The sequence below is a fragment of the Salmo trutta genome, chromosome 21 (assembly GCF_901001165.1).
Source record: "Salmo trutta chromosome 21, fSalTru1.1, whole genome shotgun sequence".
Taxonomy (NCBI): Eukaryota; Metazoa; Chordata; class Actinopteri; order Salmoniformes; family Salmonidae; genus Salmo; species Salmo trutta.
The window spans coordinates 34958607-34965486 of NC_042977.1; positions in this window are offsets into that span (position 1 = coordinate 34958607).

Here is a 6880-nt window from a genome sequence, read left to right on the forward strand (position 1 = left end):
AATTAAAGTTGTAGTGACACATTTTTATATCCGTCGAATATTGGGGGGGACTCAGTCCAATTGGAAGGGAGGTCCCGAGTGAAAACGTTTGGTAACCACTGGTTTAACTTACTTGGTAGAAAGTATGGTGACAAAAGCCAGTAGCAAAGCAAATGATTTGTGTATTTACCAGTAAGAAAGTATCAGTGTGATACTGCTCTACTTTGCCTACAAGTGGGCATTTGGAAGTCTCTCCATCTCACATCAGCTCTGATCAAAGGAACCCTCATTGAGAATGCCTCTTTGAGCCCTTCACTATGGCACCTGCCATGCAATAATTTGATTGAACTCCAGTATGCATGAGATGCAAACCTCGAGTCTACAGGGTAAGCAATCTAGGACGTAGAGATCAGAGCAGATGAAGGTTCAAAACAATTCATAGGTGTTCTGTCACCACACCACACATTTCTCTCAAGATGCATTTTGTCAGCTCGGTTCACGTCACAAAATGTTAATACTAGTTGTCCTAATGGAACCAATAAAGTTGAATTGAATTGAATTAAATCAGAGACATCAACTCTGTCGGGCCTGTATGTGCCTGGCCAAGATCCATTCAGAGAGAGCTGACAGGTGTGAAGGAGGCCCTTGTAAATAACTTGCTGCTCTTGCTCTGTCCAGGGAGATGAGAGAGAGCAGCCCTGCTGTCAGTGCCTGCTGTGAGGTGAGCTCTAGTATCAACCCCCTCACTGAAGAACCCCTGCTAGCTCCCCTGTTACAGCCTTGTCAAGGCAGGCCTGGACATGACAGCCAATCACAGGGCAGGCCTGGACATGACACCGCCAATCAGGCTCACAGTGAGACCCATCACACCAATTTGGTAATACATCTTCATCAACACAATACTTCTATTCTAATACCCTGTGTCCTATGAATTGTAGAATGCAAATGTGTATTGTGAATTGTAAATGTAATTGAAATGTAAATGTGTATTGTTAATTGTAAATGTAATTGAAATGTAAATGTGAATTGTGTGTCGTATGGTCACCTGTGCTAGATAGTGTAGGGGTAGACAGTGCCTGGGAAGTCTTTAAATGTAGATTCCTTGATGTGGTGAATGTGATGCTCCCATTAGACAGGTCAGGGTAAAGCAGAGATCTAGCCCTTGGTTTAATCATGAGATTCTAGAATCTATACAAGCAAGGAATAAGGCCTTTAAAAAATGTAAGAACTCTCAAGAGCAGCATGATTTTGTCCTATGTAAACGTCACAGAAATTAAGCACAGAGCAGGATGGATGAAGCTAAGAGGGGTCACTTTGCTGAGAAAATAATTGAGAACAAAAATGACCCTAAAAAGCTTTGGAAATCATTTAAGAAACTAGGCAGTAGTAGTACTACCAAAAACAAACTAAACAGTATTGGATTGAACATCGGGGGGATATGGTATATGAAAAAGCAGAGGATGCCAATGAATTCAACTCTTTTTTTTACTTATGTTGCTAGCAAGCTGGTTAGCAAGCTGCCCACCAGTTCTGGTTTGTATGGAAGCAATGGAGTCAAGAAGTATTATGTAGAGTTAGGGGTTCAGCCAAACTCTTTTTCTTTTGCAAAGGTAGCAACAGCCAAAATAGTCAGTATGCTGGCAGAGCTTAAATGCTCCAAAGCCACAGACCTGGATAATATTCCTGCAAGGTTTCTTATAGATTCTACTGAGCAGATTGGCCCTTGTAGTACGCATATCGTTAATCTCTGTCTTGAACAAGGTACCTTTCCCAGGGACATGAAACAAGCTAAAGTTATACCTCTGTATAAGAAGGGGATAAAGTCTGACCCTGGGAATTATAGGCCTGTATCTATCCTCTGTGTAACATCAAAGACCCTGGAGAGAGTTGTACATGAGCAAATGTATGAATATGTTAACAAACAAGGTCTAACATATGATTTTCAGTCGGGTTTTAGAAAAACATACTCCACTGATTCATGTCTACTTTACTTGACTGACTTCATCAGGAAAGAGATTGATGAGGGAAATCTCTGTGGAATGGTACTGCTTGACCTACAGAAGGCCTTTGATACAGTTAACCACTGTCTCCTAATCTCCAAACTGGAGGTACTGGGGTTAAGCAGTATCCCTCTAGGATGTGTAAAGTCCTATTTATCACGAAGGGAGCAAGTAGTAGAGGTTAATGGTTCACTGTCTCAGGAAAAACCAATGAGTTGTTGCGTTCCGCAGGGGAGCGTGCTTGGGCCTCTACTGTTTTTATTGTATATTAATGATATGAAAGATGCTTGTTCTTGCATCTTTTTCTTTATACGGATGACTCTACACTTCTGGTGTCTCACAAAAGTAAAATTATGTTGGAGAGCATACTTAGCACAGAGCTTACTAACATTTGCAAATGGCTTGGAGATAATAAGCTATCTCTGCACTTTGGGAAAACTGAGGCAATTATTTTTGGATCCAGACCTAAATTGAGTAGGTCCTCTGAAATCAGTGTGGAATTATGGGGTGAGGTGCTGACTACTAAAACCTCTGTTAGCTACTTGGGATGTATCCTTGATGGAAGCTTGGGAGGTGTGAGCAGGGCCAATAAAGTGCTAGGGAAGGTTAATGCCAGGAATAAGTTTTTGGCTAGAAAGTCCAAGCTGCTTGATAAGGACTCCATGAAAGTGCTAGCTACTGCCCTCATTCAATGCCATTTTGACTATGCTAGTACTTCCTGGTTTGGGGGCTTATCTAAACTAATGAAGGGGAAGCTCCAGATAGCCCAGAATAAGCTGATCAGGGTAGTAATGAAGGTGAGTCCACATACTCACATAGGCAGGAGCTGCTTTCAGGAACTAAACTGGCTGCCTGTTGAGGCTAGGGTGTCCCAGATTAGACTAGGTTTGGTTTACAGTAGTATTTATGGTCCTGCACCCAGATATTTAAGTGATTACTTTCCTCGTGTTAGGGATGCACACAATCACAGCACCAGATCAGATGTTGCTGATGTGTGCTTATACAGGTTCAGGAGTAATGCTGGGAAAGGTACTTTCTTGTATACTGGAGCCTCAGAATAGAATGAGTTGCCTCATCCCATAAAATAAACGTCCTCTCTGGGCAGCTTTAAAAATAAAGTAAAAATATGTTTGATGTCTTCTGTGCCCATATGAATAACCCCTATGATGTAACTGGAATGATGAGATAGATGTGCTTCTTCTCTGTTTTTGTTTTATTATTTCACTGCCATACTGTGTTCGATCTTGTCTAGCCATCTTGTCTCAAGAGGACCACAATGGAAATAAGTCCAAGACATTGTGTGTTATCCTCAATGATTTTACTCATGTGAATGTATGGCTTTTTCAAGTTTTATGTGTGCTTGTTTTTTTAAATGGTCGAATTAATAAAATAAAATAAAATCTATTGCACTCAAGTAAAACATAGGTCTTAGAAAGCTGACAATTTTGCTCTACTATGGTGAATGGTGAAAATTAATCATCCTGACCTGTCTTCATTCACAAGAGGGGCTGTTGAGCACCACGAGGCTCTTGTTGATGTTGTGAGGAAAATAGTCAGCTGATGGACTCAATTATATAAGTCTGGATGACATAGTGTGTAATATCCTGTCTACATGTACATGGCAGTATACAGTGGGGGAAAAAAGTATTTGATCCCCTGCTGATTTTGTACGTTTGCCCACTTACAAAGAAAGGATCAGTCTATCATTTTAATGGTAGGTTTATATGAACAGTGAGAGACAGAATAACAACAAAAGAATCCAGAAAAACGCATGTCAAAAATGTTATAAAATGATTTCCATTTTAATGAGGGAAATAAGTATTTGACCCCTCTGCAAAACATGACTTAGTACTTGGTGGCAAAACCCTTGGCAATCACAGAGGTCAGACGTTTCTTGTAGTTGGCCACCAGGTTTGCACACATCTCAGGAGGGATTTTGTCCCACTCCTCCTTGCAGATCTTCTCCAAGTCATTAAGGTTTCGAGGCTGACATTTTGCAACTCGAACCTTCAGCTCCCTCCACAGATTATCTATGGGATTAAGGTCTGGAGACTGGCTAGGCCACTACAGGACCTTAATGTGCTTCTTCTTGAGCTACTCCTTTGTTGCCTTGGCCGTGTGCTTTGGGTCATTGTCATGCTGGAATACCCATCCACGACCCATTTTCAATCCCCTGGCTGAGTGAAGGAGGTTCTCACCCAAGATTTGACAGTACATGGCCCCGTCAAATAATGCGGTGAAGTTGTCCTGTCCCCTTAGCAGAAAAACACCCCCAAAGCATAATGTTTCCACCTCCATGTTTGACGGTGGAGATGGTGTTCTTGGGGTCATAGGCAGCATTCCTCCTCCTCCAAACACGGCGAGTTGAGTTGATGCCAAAGAGCTCCATTTTGGTCTCATCTAACCACAACACTTTCACCAGTTGTCCTCTGAATCATTCAGATGTTCATTGGCAAACTTCAGACGGGCATGTATATGTATTCTTGAGCAGGGGGACCTTGCGGGTGCTGCAGGATTTCAGTCCTTTATGGCGTAGTGTGTTACCAATTGTTTTCTTTGTGACAATGGTCCCAGCTGCCTTGAGATCATTGACAAGATCCTCCCGTGTAGTTCTGGGCTGATTCCTCACCGTTCTCATGATCATTGCAACCCCACGAGGTGAGATCTTGCATGGAGCCCCAGGCCGAGGGATATTGACAGTTCTTTTGTGTTTCTTCCATTTGCGAATAATCGCACCAAATGTTGTCACCTTCTCACCAAGCTGCTTGGCGATGGTCTTGTAGCCCATTCCAGCCTTGTGTAGGTCTACAATCTTGTCCCTGACATCCTTGGAGAGCTCTTTGGTCTTGGCCATGGTGGAGAGTTTGGAATCTGATTGATTGATTGCTTCTGTGGACGTGTCTTTTTTACAGGTAACAAGCTGCGGTTAGGAGCACTCCCTTTAAGAGTGTGCTCCTAATCTCAGCTCGTTACCTGTATAAAAGACACCTGGGTGCCAGAAATCTTTCTGATTGAGAGGGGGTAAAATACTTATTTCCCTCATTAAAATGCAAATCAATTTCTAACATTTTTGACATGCGTTTTTTCGGGATATTTTTGTTGTTATTCTGTTCAAATAAACCTACCATTAAAATTATAGACTGATCCTTTCTTTATCAGTGGGCAAACATACAACATCAGCAGGGGATCAAATGCTTTTTCCCCCACTGTATAAGTTGCTTCATACTTCCCATAATATAACATTTTATCTCTATAGGTCCCTAGCAACAGCAGAAGGAACACATTTGCATTGGCAGTCGGTATATGAGAATAGAGATCAGTTTAAGGTCTAGTGCGCTTCAAACAGTCAAATACTATGTAATTAGTGTTTTGGTGATGCTGATATAGGTACATACTATTTATGTCTATATTAATGTGTTTTTGAAAGCTGAACAGGCCTCTTTTTGATCTGTAGCCCACCGATTGCTGCCTGTAGGTTTAATAAGAGTTTATTGTGTTGGTCCCCTCCTATCTGGCCCTTCATGTGGTGTCCATGGCAACGACATGCAAAGACATCATCCCAGTGACTTCAGCAGAAGGGTGAGGTGAAGGAGATAGGAGGGGAGGCACTGGGCCCTTCAGATTGCACACCACAATCTCTGTAGCATCTTTTCATCTGAGGGCAGAAAATGACTAGCCTGGTCCCATTGGCCTTAGGAGCTGACATCACTAATATATCTGGGATCAGGCTACATGACCACTGTGGAGCGGTCGTTAAAACCTCTTTGGGCTAGGTGTTCCGCTAGCGTCCCACCTCGACAACATCTGGTGAAATTGCAGAGCGCGAAATACAAAATACAAAAATCGTAATATTAAACATTCATGAAAATACAAGTGTCTTACATCGTTTAAAAGCTTAACTTCTTGTTAATCCAACCACGTTGTCAGATTTCAAAAAGGCTTTACGGCGAAAGCATACCATGCGATTATCTGAGGACAGCGCCCTGCATACACCAGCATTAAAAACATTTTTCAAACCAGCAGAGGCGTCACAAAAATCAGAAATAGCGATAAAATAAATCACTTACCTTTGAAGATCTTCCTCTGTTTGCAATCCCAAGGGTCCCAGCTACACAACAAATGGTTGTTTTGTTCGATAAAGTCCTTCTTTATATCCCAAAAAAGTCAGTTTAGTTGGCGCATTTGATTCAGTAATCCACCATTTGACTCGTTCAACATGCAGACAAAGGAAACCCAAAAGTTACCGGTAAACTTCGTCCAAACAAGTCAAACAATATTTCTAATCAATCCTCAGGTACCCTAATATGTAAATAAACAATCAAATTTAAGACTGAATGTAGTATGTTCAATACCGGAGATAAATAACGAAGTGCGCGCCCTCATCGACGCGCGCCACAAGACTAGAGTCCTAATGAGAGACATCTTTAAAAACTACAACTACTTGCTCATTTTTCAAAAAACAAGCCTGAAACCCTGTCTAAAGACTGTTGACATCTAGTGGAAGCCATAGGAACTGCAATCTTGGAGGAATTCCTTTGAATATCCCATAGACAAGCATTGAAATGGCCTGTGACCTCAACAAAAACAATCTGGATGGATTCTACTCGGGTTTTCGCCTGCCATATCAGTTCTGTTATACTCACAGACATTATTTTAACCGTTTTAGAAACTTCAGAGTGTGTTCTATCCAATGCTAACAATTATATGCATATCCTAGCTTCTGGGCCTGAGTAACAGGCAGTTTACTTTGGGCTCATCAGTCATCCAAACTTCCGAATACTGCCCCCTTTAATAAAGTAAATTACAAGTTGCAACAGGGAGACACCTCCAGCACAGAAGCAGAGAAAATGACTAACTCGCCTTCTCTAAGCAGGTCCTTATATTCAAATCTCACCCCACTG